At 48.8% G+C, this 20248-nt stretch overlaps 1 long non-coding RNA gene across 1 annotated transcript; it reads left to right on the forward strand.

The window, feature by feature from the left end:
• The first annotated feature begins 8903 nt into the window (after positions 1 to 8903).
• On the forward strand, positions 8904 to 17736 carry LOC135514557 (uncharacterized). Its single transcript, XR_010451699.1, has 3 exons — positions 8904 to 8955; positions 14515 to 14698; positions 17603 to 17736. It is a non-coding gene; the product is annotated as an uncharacterized LOC135514557 (long non-coding RNA).
• The last annotated feature ends 2512 nt before the right edge of the window (positions 17737 to 20248 follow it).

Consider the following 20248-nt stretch of genomic DNA (forward strand, 5'->3'; position numbering starts at 1 on the left):
TCAAAGAATGTTGGTTTCTTGGCCCAGGGTACATTCTGATGGACTAGTCCTGGACTGTATTTTTGGAGGACTGAAGGGTGGATAGGCATTGTTATGTACAGTAGAATAATACAGTACTGTTGTCGGGGTGGGGGCTACAATACATTGAGGGATTGACATGAGGTTGGGATACACTGAGATTTTGGAAGAGGGCCAGTAGCACAGTTAGATAAACAACGGGACCTCCTGGCCCTGGCCTCTGAGTGTGCCTGTCTTCTTGCAGGTGTTTTTGTGGTGCCTTCGGTCCTGTATCTCACTTTTCTAACAAAGCTTATTCGTTACTCTCCGTCTCCCCTGGAGATAAAGTACAGACATCCCTCTCCCTTCCTCTCTTTCTTTCTTCCAACTCCAGAATAATCCAGCAACAATACAGGGGCTTGAAGGCGGTGTGCAGCGATTCGCCGGAGGCCTGAGGGGGAGGGGGGGGGGGGTAGCATTATGGAGATCAGCTAATGCATGTAGAATACTGGCGAAGACAGTGTGCGCCTGTACAATGGAGTCCTCTTTAGTGGCTTCAGAGCACTGTGCTTAACCCACCACACCTGGAGCTCGAAACAGGGTGCGAGAGTACCCCAGCACACCCCACTTCACCCCCACCTCTCCACCTCACCCCACCCCAGCCACCACCACACTTCCAGCACCTATCTATACAGTCTGAGGAGCTGGGCTCGGTGTGGAGGAGGGGGGCTGCCTGCATTCAGGGCCTGACTATGATAAAGACTCACAGTGAGGGCCATTGAAGAGACCAGTGCCTAAAATGGAGTCACTAATAGGTGCCTATTCAGCAAGGAAAGGGTTTTCTGAAAGAAAAAAAGTTTTTGGGGAAGCAACAATCACTATGCCCTGCTACCTTGTATATGTCAAATTTATACAGTCCCCAGCCTACCCCCTTTTTGCTATTTAAGAGAATCACCATTGAAGAGATTCCATGTATAATTTGGAGTCTCCTTTTCTTACTTGGAAATGAATTGAATAGTCTGTTTCTAAAGTGAGTCCAATCGAGTGGCATGGTTCTCCAAAGAGAGACACACTCTCTCTTTTCTCTTTTCTCTTCCTTTCTCTCTTTTTTTATCTCCCTGATTGTTACCCCCATACACATGTGTCCAACTTGTACTGAATAGGTGAGGGCCTGTTGACCAGCATTTTGGGTTTCTTGAATACCACTCTTTCTTATAGGCCTACTTTGTGCCGTGCATGCACCAGCTGTTTCCTTGGTGGGGACACTCACAGAATAGTTTTTGAATATGTAATTTTGACCCAATATGGGTGTTAATGCATACAGCTTTGTGTATTGATGAATATAGACTAGTGAGTAGTGACCCAGTCTATGAGGAGGATGTGCATGTGGCTGTGGATCGTATTGTTGGTTGTTACTAGGCAGAACAGGGGCATTGCCCAGTGGGAGAGAGGTCATTAATATTGAAATGCTGGGGCCATATTGAGAGAGAGGGCACTAATGGAGGAATACGGGGACCATATTGTGCAGTGTGTCACAGGGCTAAGCTGACAGATTGATGAGATGAGGAAAAGACGTTGATACCGAGGGGGGCGGCCCAGTGTGGTGCCCAAGGCTGAGCGGGGACCAGGAGCTGGAGTGAGCCCGGGGAGCAGGGTTCCCCTCAGTCCTGCTGGGCAGAGGTCATAGTCCCCCTTTGATTCACAGCCCTGCTGCCAACAATGGGCAGCACAGAGTGGGCAGGCCTCTCTCCCTTAGAACAGCGTGAATGTGCTTGTATTGGTATTTTTATGGGGCTTTGTCAGCTTTGTGTGCTTGCGTGTGTAATGTGTGTATATGCATATGTTTTGTGAGTGAATGTGCTGGGGATGCTATTGCCTTAGCAACTCTTTATTTGACATTTGATTTTAAACAGGTTATAAACATTATTATAAACTGGGTGGTTCGAGCCCTGAAGGCTGATTGGCTGACAGCCGTGGTATATCAGACCGTATACCACAGGTATGACAAAACATTACATTGGTAACCAGTTTATAACAGCAATAAGGCACCTCAGAGGGTTGTGATATAAACCACGGCTAAGGTCTGTATCCAGGCACTCCACGTTGCCCTGAGCTGTGGTTTTTTGGCCATATTCCGCACCCCTTGGGCCTTATTGCTTAATTACCTTGTTTTTTAAAAACCATTGCATTAAGTCAATTCATAAGACGTGTTGTTTAGCATTTCTATGTGCTTTCAGGTTCATGGTTCATATAATAAAGGGTTTGGGAACAGAACAGTAGATGACAAAGTGGTAATAATGCTGTAACAGCAAGTATAGGGTTGTAATGGTTCATCCAGTATACAGGCAGACCCTCAAAATGAAGTGTTACCCCATTAGTTCAACACTTAACCTGTGGATTGCAATGGAGTATCAATCTTGTTATGGATCTGACGTCAGATCAGTTGTGGTGTGTCATTTAGAAGGAAAAAACGCCAGTTCAATTCGGGACATTCAGACAAGCATAATATAAAGTGATATAACTATAATAATGATATAAGCTATATCAAAGAAAATGACCCATTATCGTAAAAAGTGTTGAGACATCACAGCATTAAACAGACTGCCAGTGACTTATCCCAGGCTGTGCTTCCCTTTACAATGCATCTCCAAGCAGTGTCTTAGCAACTGGCATTGTGACATCTGGATTACCCAAGGTGCATTGCAGAGACCCCTGTTGGGCAGAACGGAGGGAGCCAAGGGGAGAGTGTGCTTTAGGAAGGGACCTGTATAGGCAGGGTCAGGAGCTCAGATACACCCATGAAGCTTTAGTCTGTCCGAAACAACTCATTTCCTTATTGAGTTCATATGGGAAAAGACTTTTGTCTAAAATGTCAACTTTTACAAAGTTAATGGACTGTGCTCATGAAAGGAAAACAGCTTTACAAGAACCTGTGTTACATTTCTCAGCTTTTCATCAGTTTGAAAAGAGCTTCTACGAGACATACAATTCAGAAAGGCTGTCAAAGATATCAAACAACCTAAAAGATAGCTTGTGTGTGTCAGTGTGTGTTTAAATGTCTCTTGTCACTAGGGGCAACGGTTACCGTTACTCTCTGGTTTGGGGTTTGTTAATATGTCACTACTGTTTTTTTTACAAAATGTCCTCTCAAAACAAATTCTAAGTTAAAAAACATCCAACTGAAGACAGACACACTCTAGATAATAAGCTTTGATTGATAGGTTTCTGTTTAGAACAAACACAGGCACACACACATTTACACATTCACATGTATGAGGTCTGATTTGGGGAATTGATAGAGCCATTGTTTCCTCATAGCTTGGTCTCTATATCCCCTGTAATGTAATTATGGCTAGGAGATGTATGCTTATAGTAGCCCAGAATGTGATCCATGTCTATTCTCTGTATTTGGGCTGAAAAGCTCTCTGTCCAGCTGTTTGTATGTTCTGGTGTGTGTGTGTGTGTGTGTGTGTGTGTGTGTGTGTGTGGGTGTGGGTGGACGATTTTCATGAATGGCTTTGGAGGCTCACAGGGCCCGCCTGATCCAAATGTGAAGGACATATAAGAAAACATGAAATGTGTGTAAATGTGCCTCAGAGTTATGGTGAAAAGTCAACTCTGCGTTCGTAGGTATTATATTACATTCATCTACTTTTACTCTGGGAATAGCATGCACCAGTGACTTAGACTGGTTTATTAACAAGGTGGTAATTATTAACAGCAATAATCCCCACATGAAAACAGTTTCAGTCCCCCACAGGAAGGTATTTCATTCTCTTCCTCCCCATGTCCATTCAGTCGCTGCAAGAGTGAGGTAGCTATATCAACATCATGGAGAAAGAGCATATTTTGTAGTATGAGACATATGAATTGACCTGTAGATGTCACATTGTCCTCTCACTCAGTCGGGCGACAGAGAGGGGATGTAAGCTACAGTTTAATAGAGAGGTCGGAGAGATTAGTTCAAGGGACATGTGGGTCATTGAGAACGGGCGAGGGCCAGAGCCTTGCTGGGGGAACAGACTGGACAGAGAACAACAGCACCAGAATAACCATCCCACCAGGCTCCTGGCCCGGCCCAGACATCCAGTCAGCACCATCACCTGGCAACATGGCTCCTGCTCAGCACTCCACCAGGACAGGGTGAGTCTGGCCACCGAGCCCTCCTCTTAATCAACAGCAGAATGGACTGAAGCCAGACCTCTCCCATATCCCAAATGAAAAACACGTCAAACTATGTTCAATGAGTCCCACGGTGAGAACATGAGAGAGAAGAGCTGTAAGACCTGAGCATCTGTTCACCTCTTTGACACTAATGAATGTTAAGTTGGTTAGCCGGTGGTGTGCCACCGTCCCAGAGGTCATTGTGACCGGGGTGGCAGAGGGATGCTGGCTTTGTGTCCAGACACCCGGTGAGGGGCCGAAAATGTCTGGAACGCTAACTCCTGCTCACACAATCACCAGCGCCGATGGTAGCCATATTGATCCTCTGTGCTACCAGATTAAAGTATAAAGAGAGCTCTGTCCTGTCAGTGGGGGTCCCCTCTGACTCCCAGAGGTCAGTTCGGGGTCATGGAGCCCTTGCAGCCCCCTGACCCACAACAAAACGTGTACACACACCAGAGGCAGGACACAGACCTTGCAGGGATGAACCCCATTAAACAGGACCGGTTGGATGCTCACATTCAGCTCTCATTATAGCTGACCCTGGGCTTCCTCTTTTGGATCTGGCTGCTCTCTGGTTTAGTCTCTAATTTGAACCTAGTCCGGTCCATGCTGGGGATCTAACCCTGCTCTTTTGTGTGGCCGTAATAGGTTTGCCTTGTGGATGATTGTCTTCTGAACCCGATCTCCTCGTCCGCGGTTCCATCTTGCGTCGTATAATGGTCTCATTGTCTTCCGACACCTGTGGTTCCTCCAGTGCGCGCTTAGTGTGTTGTCCTTGTCCTTTGTGTTGCTATGGTAGTCCTTTGTGTTGCTATGGTAGTCCTTTGTGTTGCTATGGTAGTCCTTTGTGTTGCTATGGTAGTCCTTTGTGTGCGACATTGCTGAATTGAGTGTGCGACATTGCTGAATTGAGTGTGCGACATTGCTGAATTGCTGCGGCGTGTATTTACAATATTATTTTGCGTTTCTGTCTGTAGTTCTGTCTGTAGTATCAGTTCTCATGAGGCTTGTTGTGTGTGTGCGTGTGCGTGTGCGTGTGTGTGTGTGTGTGTGTGTGTGTGCTCCCTAATGCAATCACATGTCCCTGTATTGGACCTTTATTGCTGACCTCAACAGGATGCTCTGATCAGGATGCTCTGATCCCTGGTTCTCTGTTCGCTGTGCTGAAGCCTTGATTAAACGTTGATGAAATGCCTATTAATGTACGCTGGCTCACAGAGAGGGTGTAATCAGGTGAAAGTGAATTAATAAAACATCCCGTCTCGTACTCAGGAGAGGAGAAAGGGATCCCCTGAGAAACACAGGCAGATGGCCACAAATCTGAGAGGACAAGGGAAAGTGGGATAGGAGAAAGAGGGTAGAGAGGAGACAGAGCAGGTAGAGGGAGCGAGACCAGCCACCACTTTGGTGATTATCCCTTAATTGGTAATTTCATCTCCCCTTTTCCACCTACTCGTTATTGATAAGCTCCCAACATATTTCCCCTTTTGACTGCCACTGGACTAGCAGGTCAGCATTTCCTCTGAGGCCAGGAGCCTGGCAGCCCACGCTGCAGCCGTGCAACGGTAAACAGCGCCCCCCCCCTGGCAGGAAGTGCCTGAGGTCGGTGGAGAGGAGGGGTGGGGGGGCGTCCTTGAGACACAAGCTAGTGGAAACTCCATCTGCCAGGAATCTACCTAATCTCATCATCTGAATTAGGGTTTGATCCCAGGCTGTGTCCCAACCGGCTGTGACCGGGAGGCCCATAGGCCCAGGGCCCTCCAGGGTAGGGGGGGGTTTGACTGTTGGGGCTTTCCTTGGCTCATCGTACTCTGGCGACTCCTTGTGACAGGATCGGGCGTCTGCGAGCTGACTCCGGTCATCAGTCGAACAGTGTTTCCTCCGACACGGTGTTGCGGCTGACATCCGGGTTAAGCGAGCAGTGTGATAAGAAGTAGTCGGCCAGACGGGTCATGTTTCAGAGGACTCCACCTTCGCAATCGCCTTTCTTGAGCCCATTGAGGAGTTGCAGAGATGAGCCAAGGGACCTAATTCAGGGAGAAAACAGGGTAAAAAAAATATGCTTGTGGCCGTACTACCCTGAACATGCTTGTTAGTGGTTAGTGCTGGGACGGGAGACCGCCTGGGAATATCATGTGCCGGAAGCTAAAAGAAAAGAGTAATACATTAATAATATAAACATAAATTATGAAAAGGATAGATTGATCAGATTGGAATGACCCCACTTCCCTGCCATGTTCACTGGGGTGTAGTTTTACACCAATAATAATAATATGTAATTACTGTCTGTGTGCTTTCTTGCCGTCTGGCTCAACTCTCATGTTTAGTAACAGGCTCAGGGCTCAGGGCCTCTTCCAGCAGCACAGTTCATGACTGGGAATGAGCTCTGGTCCTTATTCATCACAGCACTGTTCTGGCCGTCTGGTGAAATAGGACATATTTGGTAGCTGAGCAAAAGGAGTCTGGATAAAACACTATGCACTATACATCCCCCTATCCTCCTCTTGTCCTCTCTTTTCTCTATTCCCAGTGTGATTTGCAATTATCCCCAACTCACAATTCCCTCATCCACAGCCATGCCATCCTCTGGTGTGTAAATGTACTGGGTTTCACATTCAATGTGGAATTAGTGACAACAAGTAATTGTGTCCTAACCAATGCATTCACAATTTATGGGGAAATTGGTTGTTGTCCATCTCCTGGTAATTATTCAGATAGGCTGCCATTAATGGCTGAGCATATTGTGGTGTGTTTTTCTAATAAGTGGACTTATTTAAAAATATTGTCTGTCATCATCTGTAGAGGTGATGTTCATTGTTGCACAGAGCAGGAGAGGCCCATACATACAAAGGCTACTTGTCACTCCAGGACTTGGTGATGGGCAGACCGAATACTGCCCTGTCACTCCAGGTCTTGGAGATGGGTAGAACCGATGCTGCCCTGTCACTCCAGGTCTTGGTGATGGGCAGACCCAATACTGCCCTGTCACTCCAGGTCTTGGTGATGGGCAGACCCAATACTGCCCTGTCACTCCAGGTCTTGGTGATGGGCAGACCCAATACTGCCCTGTCACTCCAGGTCTTGGTGATGGGCAGACCCAATACTGCCCTGTCACTCCAGGTCTTGGTGATGGGCAGACCCAATACTGCCCTGCCCTGTCACTCCAGGTCTTGGAGATGTCACTCCAGGTCAGACCCAATCACTCCAGGTCTTGGTGATGGGCCAGTCACTCCAGGTCTTGGTGATGGGCAGACCCAATACTGCCCTGTCACTCCAGGTCTTGGAGATGGGTAGACCCAGTACTGCTCTGTCACTCCAGGTCTTGGAGATGGGCAGCCCTGTCACTCCAGGTCTTGGTGATGGGCAGACCCAATACTGCCCTGTCACTCCAGGTCTTGGAGATGGGCAGACCCAATACTGCCCTGTCACTCCAGGTCTTGGAGATGGGGTAGTCACTCCAGGTCTTGGAGATACTGCCCTGTCACTCCAGGTCTTGGTGATGGGCAGACCCAATACTGCCCTGTCACTCCAGGTCTTGGTGATGGGGTCTTCCAGGTCTTGGAGATGGGCAGACCCAATACTGCCCTGTCACTCCAGGTCTTGGAGATGGGCAGTACTGCCCTGTCACTCCAGGTCCAGTACTGCTCTGTCACTCCAGGTCTTGGAGATGGTCACTCCAGATCCCAATACTGCCCTGTCACTCCCTTGGTGATGGGCAGACCCACTACTGCAGCATCAAAGCAAGGATCATTTTCCATCTTGAGAGCAGACTGGCACAAGATGGGCACAGGTCAGGAAGGTCCACCACACAGCTCTCAAAGGGGGGCTGGGGGTCAGAGCAGTCCTCTCACAAGGCAAGTTCCATTGTACTCGTCCTTCTGAGGCCCTTGTGCCCCGTCACCCACTCCGGGGTGGGGTTATGGCCCATGAATGAGGGGTGAGCCCTGGGAGGATCTCTCCTCTCACTCCCTGGAGTGGCCCAGGCCTTGAGCTGACTCAGGGGCTCTGGGAGCTGCCACCCGCTGCAAAGAGAGATGGATGAGCTCCACTGGTGACTGCGGCAGGGTTTCCGATGGGGATGTGTGCACGTCTCTTGGTGATTGATGAGCTTAACATAGTGCCCCATGGCCCATGGGTCAGACTGATGGACACACCCAGGCACTGTGCTGTCCATCCCATGGAGCCGAGCTGGTAAAAGAAGGGCTGTTAAGTCACACATGGACCAAAAAGTGTCAAACCAAAAGCCGTCTGATAACTGAACAGATAGAACAAAGATGTGTTTGAAAGGAGACATTACAATTGGCTTTCACTATGATGAAGTGTCCAGTCTGTGCTACAGTATAGCTTGACTGCTGGAGACTGGAGTAGTGGAATAGTGGTACAGACCAGCTCATTATAGAGACAGAGGGGAAATTGATGCACCAGGAGGGGTTTCACAGGGATGTCTATGGAGCTAGCTGTCTGTCTGTCTGTCTGTCTGCCTGCCTGCCTGCCTGCCTGCCTGCCTGCCTCAACACTCTCTCCATCAGCATTAGTTCATCTAAAGTTGATACATTTGTCTTGGTCTACAATAATGTTTCTGAACTCTTTACAATTGAGAAATGGCCTGAAAGGATTTGATGTTGAATGTTCCTTTCTGACCGGTTTAAGAATGGTCTGAGATTATTTTGTATGCCTTGTTGTGTGTTGTGCTCACTGATGTCTATTGTCTTGTCTGTTTCCCAGGCACCTTGTTATCTGTCCTTTGTCAGTAAGGCCATCTTGTGGGATCGAGGACTCTACCACTACACAGTGAGTGCCAAAATACAAGTCTAACTATACACAGCACATGTACAGCTATGTAGAGTAATACAACCGCAATCTGTATAAGGTGCACTGTTACATTACACACAAAAATGCAAAAAATGCAAAAATTCACACACACACACACACACACACACACACACACACACACACACACACACACACACACACACACACACACACACACACACACACACACACACACACACACACACACACACACACACACACACACACACACATGCTTGTCCCCACCTCTCCCCTACTCTCTAAAGAGCTCTATTAGTAGTTGTGCCACAATTAACAGTGGGGTTGCCATGGGGACAGCAGAGTTGTGTGGGCTGGCTTCCTGTCTTGGCCTCTGGTTAAACAAACAAGTGAAAAGGCGGGACAAAGACGTTCGCTGGTCCTTACAGCCTCATTTACATCTTCAACTGCCTTCAGCACTTCTGTATTGACCAAGTTTATCAGCCTGGCATCACCCTGCTCTCATTATCTCTCCTCTCTATGCACTGGAAATACCTGATAAATCATCGGGGTGTAACGAGTAACGGTCAACAGCTCCTGTCTGACAGTGACAATTCAACTCCACACTGAACTTTATGGGCCGTCCCAGTCCAAACAGGCCCATTGGACAGGCCAAGCAGACAGGCTGTTGAACCAGTGGTCCGCCACTCCCCCGATGCTTCCAATCTCCCACTACTGTCACCCAGGACACGATGCTTCCGATCTTCCACTACTGTCACCCAGGACACGATGCCTCCGATCTCCCACTACTGTCACCCAGGACACGATGCCTCCGATCTCCCACTACTGTCACCCAGGACACGATGCCTCCGATCTCCCACTACTGTCACCCAGGACACGATGCCTCCGATCTCCCACTAACTGTCACCCAGGACACGATGCTTCAGATCTCCCACTACTGTCACCCAAGACACGGGGAGTACCGAGACAGTAGGCTGCAGAATGCACACGGACACAAACCAACCACAGGTGCTCAAACAAGAGCACTGGTTCCAGGATAGGTAATTTATACACATGGGTGTTTACAGAAGGAGTTAGCTGTCAGTTTAACAGTTCCAGGATCTGTCTTGTATAGTGTTCTGTTGTCTCAGGCTCTGCCAGTGGTTACAGTAGTATTGCCCTCTCTGCATACCAGGGCCTGGTGCTGCTGAATCAGTGTAACCAGTGACCACACCGGTGGACTAACACTGATCATTATGCCAAGACATTATGCCAAAGCTGGCATGGCCATTGTTCTTATTGTTCTATTCTACCAAACAACACTGTTTTCAAAGGAAGACCTCTACCACTCAGTGGGGCCCAGCCAATAACAGTGGCTAGAGCTTTGTACTGTTCTGTTGGGGTAGTGGGCCTGTCGTGTTGTTGCGTTGGGGTAGTGGGACTGTTGTGTTGTTGTGTTGGGGTAGTGGGCCTGTTGTGTTGGGGTAGTGGGCCTGTCGTGTTGTTGCGTTGGGGTAGTGGGACTGTTGTGTTGTTGTGTTGGGGTAGTGGGCCTGTTGTGTTGGGGTAGTGGGCCTGTCGTGTTGTTGCGTTGGGGTAGTGGGACTGTTGTGTTGTTGTGTTGGGGTAGTGGGCCTGTTGTGTTGGGGTAGTGGGCCTGTCGTGTTGTTGTGTTGGGATAGAGGGCCTGTTGAGTTGTTGTGTTGTGGTAGTGGGCCTGTCGTGTTGTTGTGTTGGGGTAGTGGGCCTGTCGTGGTGTTGGGGTAGTGGGCCTGTCGTGTTGGTGGGCCTGTCGTGTTGGGGTAGTGGGCCTGCTTTGTTGGGGTTATGGTCTTGTCGTGTTGGGGGAGTGGGCCTGTCGTGTTGTTATGTTGGGGTAGTGGGCCTGTCGTGGTGTTGTGTTGGGGCAGTGGGCCTGTCGTGTTGTTGTGTTGGGGCAGTGGGCCTGTCGTGTTGTTGTGTTGGGGCAGTGGGCCCGTCGTGTTGTTGTACTGGGGCAGTGGGCCTGTCGTGTTGTTGTGTTGGGGTAGTGGGCCTGTTGTGCCGGGCGTGGATGGTGGATGTGGGGTTAGGAGGACGAGTTGGCAGGGCCACTGGGAATACTGCAGGGGCCTGAAAAGCAAAGCAGGGTCATTGTCTCTCAGTGAAAGTAGACAGTTGCTCTGAATGCTAAGCTGCATCTGAGCCTGGCTTCTGACACGAGCTGATAATCAGATTTACTCCTCTGAATCCGCTGGACTCCACAATGCGCTCCACTGTCATCCCCCCTCTGCCCCCCCACAAACCTCCCCCACCCCAAACTTCTCCTCTACCAGAGCAAAGCTAATTACACCCCGCAGAAACACAAATCTCCATCATTTAAAAAGTCACTCTTTTTCATGGGTTTAACCTTGTTAGAGCCTTAGCCTGGCTTTCTTATACGCCAGGCTCTCTGTGAGGAATTCTCTGTTCCTCCTCTAGACAGACACACACGGCACAGAAACACACTTCTGTTTCGCCTCGAGTTGTCTCCTTGTCAGTGGGTTCACTCAGAAAAAGTGCAATTAAGTGAGTGTGAGCCTGTGTGTAAGCGTGTGTGTAGCGTGTGTGTGTTTGGAGGGGTCGAGAGCGCACGCCGGCCTCTCCTCTGCAGGCCATCTGGGACTCTGACTAATAGACTTCCTACATTCATCTTCCAGTGCTTGTACATCCCCATCAGGGAGCTGTTGACCACAAACAGGCCGTAATGACATTAGCCAGGGCTGGCTTTGGGCTGTTCTGTGTGAGGCCGGCGTGTGGGCTGCCTGACGCCAGGAGGTCAGGCTGTTCACTGGGGCCCTGCAGGAGCCCAGAGGACTCCTAGGTGTAGTCATAGGCTCTACTCTGTTGCTCTAAGAAGCTCAATCAGGATGGAGTGAGCCGTCAGGGTGTGTCAGAGTGGGTGTGTCAGAGTGGGTGTGTCAGAGTGGGTGTGTCAGAGTGGGAGGCTGCTTGAAATACCAACACTGAGTGAACCTCATCAGGGTTGAGTAATTATGTGTGTGTGTACAGTTGTGTGTATCTGTTACCCAATTAAGAGACCAGGACAACTACAGCTTTGGGGGTAGATCAAGCGGGACTTAGAAGGTAAGGCGTGTGTATGTGTGTGTGTATGTGGGGTTGTAATGGCAGGGTCCTGCCGTAAAGGGCGTGTTGAGAACTGCCCTCTGACGGTCTGACAGGTTGTGGGCTGGATGACACCCTTCTCACCTCATAAAGCTCTTCAGTGGGCGGGAGTGTGGGGAGATGGAGGGAGTGAGGAAGAGGAGTGAGGAGGAGGGCATGCTCCAGAACCTTTGTTCTCTTGTTCTTCTTCCTCACTTCTTCCTCTTTTCTTCACAAGAATGCAAATGTGTAAACCCTCAGAGGAGAGGGAATGAGTGTAGATGGTGGAGGGATTTAAGGCTGATCCTCCCTGTGTGAGTCACATGAGTCACAGACAGTAAGCCTCCCTTTCTCTGTGTCTGAGGGGTACTGAGGGCTCATCTCCACAGACTCCCTGGTGTGTGTGTGTGTGTGTGTGTGTGTGTGTGTGTGTGTGTGTGTGTGTGTGTGTGTGTGTGTGTGTGTGTGTGTGTGTGTGTGTGTGTGTGTGTGTGTGTGTGTGTGTGTGTGTGTGTGTGTGTGCGTGCGCGTTCATGCCTGCTTCTGTGGTTGTGTGTTTATGTGCGTGTGTGTTTAGGGTTAAGGGATAGATGAAAGACGAGGTGAACTTTGTTTAGGTGTCTCAGATGTAGCCGGGAATCCAAGACAAATAAATGTCCTCTCTCCGTGTGTGTGTCAGTGGGTATTTTATTACATTTGGGTGTTTGTTCTCTAAAGGCCAGAGAGGGAGTGAATTAGTCCCTGGCACTGAGTCTGTGGGCTGAGTAATTTCCCCTGGCTGGCGTGCAGCGGGTAGCCTGGCGTGTGCAGCCCCACCCCCCCACAAGTTTAGTATTGACCGTCCCGCCTACTTTTATCTCGGCACGACCCTAGTTTAAATAGCAATAGGACCATGTCCTGTGTGCTCAAAGAATATTTATCATCCTCACAGAAGTGTGTGTGGGTGTGGGTGGATGGGTGGCTGGGTGTGTGTGGGTGGGTGGCTGGGTGTGGGTGGGTGGGTGGGTGGCTGGGTGTGTGTGTGTGGGTGGCTGGGTGGGTGTGTTGTCAAGAAAGCTGTTAAAAAAGGCAGGGAGAGGTTGAAGATTTCTCCTGCTGTGTTGAGAATGTATGTAGCCTGGTATCTGATCTTCAGACACAAGGGGGCACTGAAGATGACGTGCATTATTTGAATTGTCTGTATGTTGGCGATCACGTTTAATTAATGCTGTGATTCTCCTTCACGTTGCATGTGGAGAATGACTTTATGTTGCTTTATTTACAGTATTTGGAAACTGGGATTTTATTTGATTGATCGAAAACAGGATACATCTGTTCTTTCTCTCTCTCCCTGCCCCACATTATGTTTTGATGTCCCTTTCAGGACCACACTATGTTTTGATGTCCCTTTCAGGACCACACTATGTTTTGATGTCCCTTTCAGGACCACACTATGTTTTGATGTCCCTTTCAGGACCACACTATGTTTTGATGTCCCTTTCAGGACCACACTATGTTTTGATGTCCCTTTCAGGACCACACTATGTTTTGATGTCCCTTTCAGGACCTCACTATGTTTTGATGTCCCTTTCAGGACCACACTATGTTTTGATGTCCCTTTCAGGACCACACTATGTTTTGATGTCCCTTTCAGGACCTCACTATGTTTTGATGTCCCTTTCAGGACCACACTATGTTTTGATGTCCCTTTCAGGACCACACTATGTTTTGATGTCCCTTTCAGGACCACACTATGTTTTTGTCCCTTTGTCCCTTTCAGGACCACACTATGTTTTGATGTCCCTTTCAGGACCTCACTATGTTTTGATGTCCCTTTCAGGACCACACTATGTTTTGATGTCCCTTTCAGGACCACACTGTGTTTTGATGTCCCTTTCAGGACCACACTATGTTTTGATGTCCCTTTCAGGACCACACTATGTTTTGATGTCCCTTTCAGGACCACACTATGTTTTGATGTCCCTTTCAGGACCTCACTATGTTTTGATGTCCCTTTCAGGACCACACTATGTTTTGATGTCCCTTTCAGGACCTCACTATGTTTTGATGTCCCTTTCAGGACCACACTATGTTTTGATGTCCCTTTCAGGACCTCACTATGTTTTGATGTCCCTTTCAGGACCTCACTATGTTTTTGATGTCCCTTTCAGGACCTCACTATGTTTTGATGTCCCTTTCAGGACCACACTATGTTTTTGATGTCCCTTTCAGGACCTCACTATGTTTTGATGTCCCTTTCAGGACCTCACTATGTTTTTGATGTCCCTTTCAGGACCTCACTATGTTTTGATGTCCCTTTCAGGACCTCACTATGTTTTTGATGTCCCTTTCAGGACCTCACTATGTTTTTGTTGTCCCTTTCAGGACCTCACTATGTTTTTGTTGTCCCTTTCAGGACCTCACTATGTTTTTGTTGTCCCTTTCAGGACCTCACTATGTTTTTGTTGTCCCTTTCAGGACCACACTGTCCGTGATGGACGTCCTTCTCTGTGTCCTCGTTTCCTGGTTCACATGAAGGCCTGTCCTACAGACCTCAGACCCCCACGTCTCCTATCCAGTAACCCCAGGCCACATCCTCCTCGCCAGGAATTGACACAACAAAGACACCCCCTTGGCGGCCTGAAGACGCATTCATGTGCAGGTGAGCCACAGCAAAATCATTCCTGCTGCTTGGACAATACAATATACTGTGCAACAACAACGTACAAGATAAGATAATAAATAGTTTATTAATCCCACAATTCTCCCTCAGTGATTAATAAAGTATGTATTGTTTATTTCATCTTCAGAGACAGATAACCTTGTGGTATCATAGGGCATTGTTGCTTTTGACCCCACACCGTTGCTCATTAGGGAACTAGGTCTCAGTGTTTGAGCAGTGGAGGTAACCACCTGGGCCTTCGTTAGTCCTTAATCCGTCCCTCGGCCCACTTTGTTAAGGCCTAATCCCTCTCTTTCTGCTCTGGGGAGGAAGTGTCCATAGCGCCGCCCTCCTGGTGGTCCTCTGCTAGGGTGTTAGCCAATGAAAGGCTGTGCCAGCATACCTGCCGCTCCTTTCAGCCTCTGATGTGAAGGCATTTGTCCTCCCCTCTCGCCAGGGCCATAGCCACACTACAGCGCACGGCTTTGAGACGAGTGTGAGGAGCCAAGGGGGAACCAGGGGGATTGGGGTATTCCTCTGCTCTGGAACCAGGTTCTAAAAACCAATTATTCTACCATATGGTGGTCGGCTTCAACACAATCGTCCCTGACCCTGGTCCCTGAGGGAAACGCGCTGTGTGGTATTAACGGGCGGGGGTGTGTGTAGCTGTGTGCCCCGACACATGTCATTCATTTACAGGCAGACACACGCACACACACATACACACATGCACTTCATGTGTGTGTAACAGATGGGAAGTGCAGGTCATTGTGAGAGGAGAATAGTGCAGAAATGTGCTCTCCTCCAGTGCAGCTCTCTGTATCCCCCTGCTACCGCTGACTCCTCTCTGTCACACAGACCCCCAGGAAACAAGAGTGCATTGTTCCCCCCCCCCCCCCCCCCGGCACCGCAGAGAAAAGAGGAGTGTGCATAGGCACAGAAGAAGAATAGAGATAGAGAGAGGGGAGAAGGAAGAGGGCTGGTGTCGGCTGGAGCTGATGTTTGTGGAAGGGATCTGAGAGGGGGATGAAAAGAGGAGTGTGGAGAAGAGAGAGAGTGGCTGAGGAGAGAGTTCCCAGGTAGTGTTAAGTTCAGATTCAGGTGCAGCAGAAGAGGAGTGTGGAGAAGAGAGAGAGTGGCTGAGGAGAGAGTTCCCAGGTAGTGTTAAGTTCAGATTCAGGTGCAGCAGTGGCTGAGGAGAGAGTTCCCAGGTAGTGTTAAGTTCAGATTCAGGTGCAGCAGAAGAGGAGTGTGGAGAAGAGAGAGAGTGGCTGAGGAGAGAGTTCCCAGGTAGTGTTAAGTTCAGATTCAGGTGCAGCAGAAGAGGAGTGTGGAGAAGAGAGAGAGTGGCTGAGGAGAGAGTTCCCAGGTAGTGTTAAGTTCAGATTCAGGTGCAGCAGAAGAGGAGTGTGGAGAAGAGAGAGAGTGGCTGAGGAGAGAGTTCCCAGGTAGTGTTAAGTTCAGATTCAGGTGCAGCAGAAGAGGAGTGTGGAGAAGAGAGAGAGTGGCTGAGGAGAGAGTTCCCAGGTAGTGTTAAGTTCAGATTCAGGTGCAGCAGAAGAGGAGTGTGGAGAAGAGAGAGAGTGGCTGAGGAGAGAGTTCCCAGGTAGTGTTAAGTTCAGATTCAGGTGCAGCAGAAGAGGAGTGTGGAGAAGAGAGAGAGTGGCTGAGGAGAGAGTTCCCAGGTAGTGTTAAGTTCAGATTCAGGTGCAGCAGAAGAGGAGTGTGGAGAAGAGAGAGAGTGGCTGAGGAGAGAGTTCCCAGGTAGTGTTAAGTTCAGATTCAGGTGCAGCAGAAGAGGAGTGTGGAGAAGAGAGAGAGTGGCTGAGGAGAGAGTTCCCAGGTAGTGTTAAGTTCAGATTCAGGTGCAGCAGAAGAGGAGTGTGGAGAAGAGAGAGAGTGGCTGAGGAGAGAGTTCCCAGGTAGTGTTAAGTTCAGATTCAGGTGCAGCAGAAGAGGAGAGAGAGTGGCTGGAGAGTTCCCAGGTAGTGTTAAGTTCAGATCCAGGTGGCTGAGAGTGGAGAGAGTTCCCAGGTAGTGTTAAGTTCAGATTCAGGTGCAGCAGAAGAGGAGTGTGGAGAAGAGAGAGAGTGGCTGAGGAGAGAGTTCCCAGGTAGTGTTAAGTTCAGATTCAGGTGCAGCAGAAGAGGAGTGTGGAGAAGAGAGAGAGTGGCTGAGGAGAGAGTTCCCAGGTAGTGTTAAGTTCAGATCCAGGTGCAGCAGAAGAGGAGTGTGACAGAGTAGAGGTATACCAGATGTCTTCTAGGAGATACAGACATCTTAATCAGGATATTCTAATGCTGCTCTCAGCAAAGGAGGATAAGCTGCCAAGATGCAGGATTTGGATCAGTTAATTGATATGTGGGTGGAATAATGTCAAATGAATGACAAATCATGATGAATCAAGTTTTTATAAATAGCCCCGCCTCCAGTACTGGGTAGCATTCTGAATATATAATATTAAGATGGGAATTGGGCAGCTGGTCCAACAGGGTGGGGTTTCTTCAGTCTTTGTTAGAGCACTGACCCACACAGCAGGGAAAACAGTGTTTGCTCCGCGCCTCACTAAAGTGGGGAAGAAAATGTCACTGGCAGCTATTGGCAGAAACGCCTTTGAGCTGTAAAAGATGATGAATACCATTTATAGATGACCCTCTCTGAGGACCCCACACGTTAACTATTTATCACCTTTCTTGTCAGAACTGAACAATGCCCAATGCCGAAAGTTAAAAGCTTGTATCCCCAGCACACACCTTGCCTAGGTTGAGACAGTCTCTGACAAGACAGTATCATCGTAAATTAGACTAATCAAAATCTGTATTGATTTACAGGAGAGGAAAATACCCCCCCCCCCCCCGTCATATCTGCTTGAATTAAATCATGTATTTACCCTGTCTATTGCAGACTCCAGGAGCCTGCAGCACTGCAGCACCACCAGAGGGAGGCGCTTAGCTGTTGTTGTTCCCTGTGTACCAGTGCCAGTCTCCCCCTCTCCCAGCAGAGCCTCCCCTGAGCTCTCAGTCTGTCCAAGTCCAACATCCTCTACTGTCACTGACTCTGGGCAGCAGCGGACTGGATACAACTCTGCTCCATCATCAGCCCTACCTCATGTCCATACTCAGAAAGGAGAGAAGGAAACAGAGGATGGTGTTAAAGAGATGGATGAAGGCACTTCGGCTTCCTCAGGGGCCTTCCGCCCTCCAAGGCCAGACCAGGAGCCCAATTCTGTCCCTGAGGACATAGGCCCCTCAGTTTCTCCAATCCCGAGTGTCTGTGAGGGTTCTCTCTCAGACTTTAGTCGCCCACCATCCAGCCAATTCAGCCGAAGCACAGACCTGGGTAGTGGCCGGAGCAGTCCTCTATGTGGTATTGTACCTACGCTGCTTCGAGAGAATTGAAGTGAAATGTATTCAAAGCTGTTGCATTCCCCATGGGCTATTAGTTGTTTCATAAATTTAGAAATTCATAGTTACTGTAACTGTTGTACAATACCGTTCAAAAGTTTGGGGTCACTTAGAAATGTCTTTGTTTTTTAAAGAAAAGCACAAATTTTGTGCATTAAAATGAGCATCAAATTGATCAGAAATACAGTGTAGACATTGTTAATGATGTAAATTAATGTTGCAGCTGGAAACAGCTTATTTTTAGTGGAATATTTACATTATCAGAGACCATCACTTCTGTGTTCGAATGGCACGTTGTGTTAGCTAATCCAAGTTGATCATTTTAAAAAGCTAATTGATCATTAGAAAACTCTTTTGCAATTATGTTAGCACAGCTGAATACTGTTCTGATTAAAGAAGCAATAAAACTGGCCTTCTTTAGTGAAAACTGTTCGGATTAAAGAAGCAATAAAACTGGCCTTCTTTAGAGTAGTTGAGTATCTGGAGAATCAGCATTTGTGGGTTCGAAGGCTCAAAATGGCTAAAAACAAAGAACTTTCTTCTGAAACTCATCAGTCTATTCTTGTTCTGAGAAATGAAGGCTATTCCATGCGAGAAATTGCCAAGAAACTGAAGATCTCGTACACTGCTGTGTACTATTCCATTCACAGAACAGAGCAAATTGGCTCTAACCAGAATACAGTAGAAAGAGGAGTGGGAGGCCCCCGGTACACAACTGAGCAAGATGAAAAGTACATTAGAATGTCTAGTTTGCGAAATAGACGCCTCACAAGTCCTCAACTGGCAGCTTCATTAAATAGTACCCGCAAAACACCAGTCTCAACGTCAACAGTGAAGAGGCAACTCTGGCATGCTGGCCTTCCAGACAGAGTTCCTCTGTCCAGTGTCTGTGTTCTTTTGCCCATCTTAATCTTTTCTTTTTATTGGCCAGTCTGAGATATGGCTTTTTCTTTGCAAACTTTTGAACGGTAGTGTGGGTGATCAAAATCCTTAAATATTCTGTGATTTTGTACACATACTTGAATGTTTAGTTGTAGCCAAGGCTTGCTTTCCTATCATGTCAAATGGTAGGATAATTATTCCATATATCCTTTTTTTATTTTTACAGCAAATCTGAGTGACCTGGACTCAGAGGGTGGCTCTCCTCTCTCCCAGCATGGCTCCTCTTCCATGTCCCTGTCTGCTCTGGCCTCCTGCACCCCACAGGACCCCCCAGCACACCAGCCCCCAAACCCAGCCCCTCACCACCCTCAAAACCATCCCCTCCCTCACCAGGCCCAACACTGCCCACCTGACTGGACCACCACGGAGCCCCAGCCAGGCCATGTCCTCCCACCCTACCCAGACCAATCCCTGGACCCCAACCGAGACCCTACAACCCTAGCTTTCCCCTCAGACACCTGGCAGTCCTGCCCCAGCCCACAGTGCAGGATAACTACCCGACCAGGGTCAGGGTTAGGGGTCAGGTTTGACCTCATCTCCTGTGGTGGTGGAGAGGCAGGACTGGACATCACACCGCTGGTCTGTCCTTCCCCCCATCTCTCCTGTCAGAGGTGAGTAATGATCTCTGCCTGTCCCATATGGGCCTTTCACAGCATCCTTCCCAGCCTCCCACCCCGCCTCCTTCCCAGCCTCCTTCCCCGCCTCCTTCCCAGCCTCCCTCCCCGCCTCCTTCCCAGCATCCCTCCCGCCAAGCAGCAGCAGCCTGCACTGGTGCCCCTTACCTAGCGCCACGGGGCTGATTGTCCATAACATGGCTGGACATCTTCCCTGGTACAAAGAGACTGCAGCCAACAGACAACAGAGGAAATCAAAGCCTCCCTCCTCAGATCAGATGCTCCTGTCCCCATCGCCGCTCTGCATTGTGAGGTTCTGCTGTCAGCCCTGTTTTGTTTCCCTTCATAATAAATAACGCAGAAAGCTTTTCTTTTCCCTTTAAAGCGGCAATAGAAAGAGGACTCTTTTTGATGAAGAGCTGGTACCGTTTGATTCCCAGTTCAAAGGCGCGCGAGGCCCCTTCACAATAGGAGGGAGTGGGGGGTTCCCTGCATCGTGTGCCGTCCCCACTCAGCCGCGGCTTCCCCGCGCTCTCGCCATTCTCCCGGTTGCTGAAAGGGAGACGTGTAGCCGATGGTCATAAATCCAC

Source organism: Oncorhynchus masou, chromosome 26 (genome assembly GCF_036934945.1).
Source record: "Oncorhynchus masou masou isolate Uvic2021 chromosome 26, UVic_Omas_1.1, whole genome shotgun sequence".
NCBI lineage: Eukaryota > Metazoa > Chordata > Actinopteri > Salmoniformes > Salmonidae > Oncorhynchus > Oncorhynchus masou.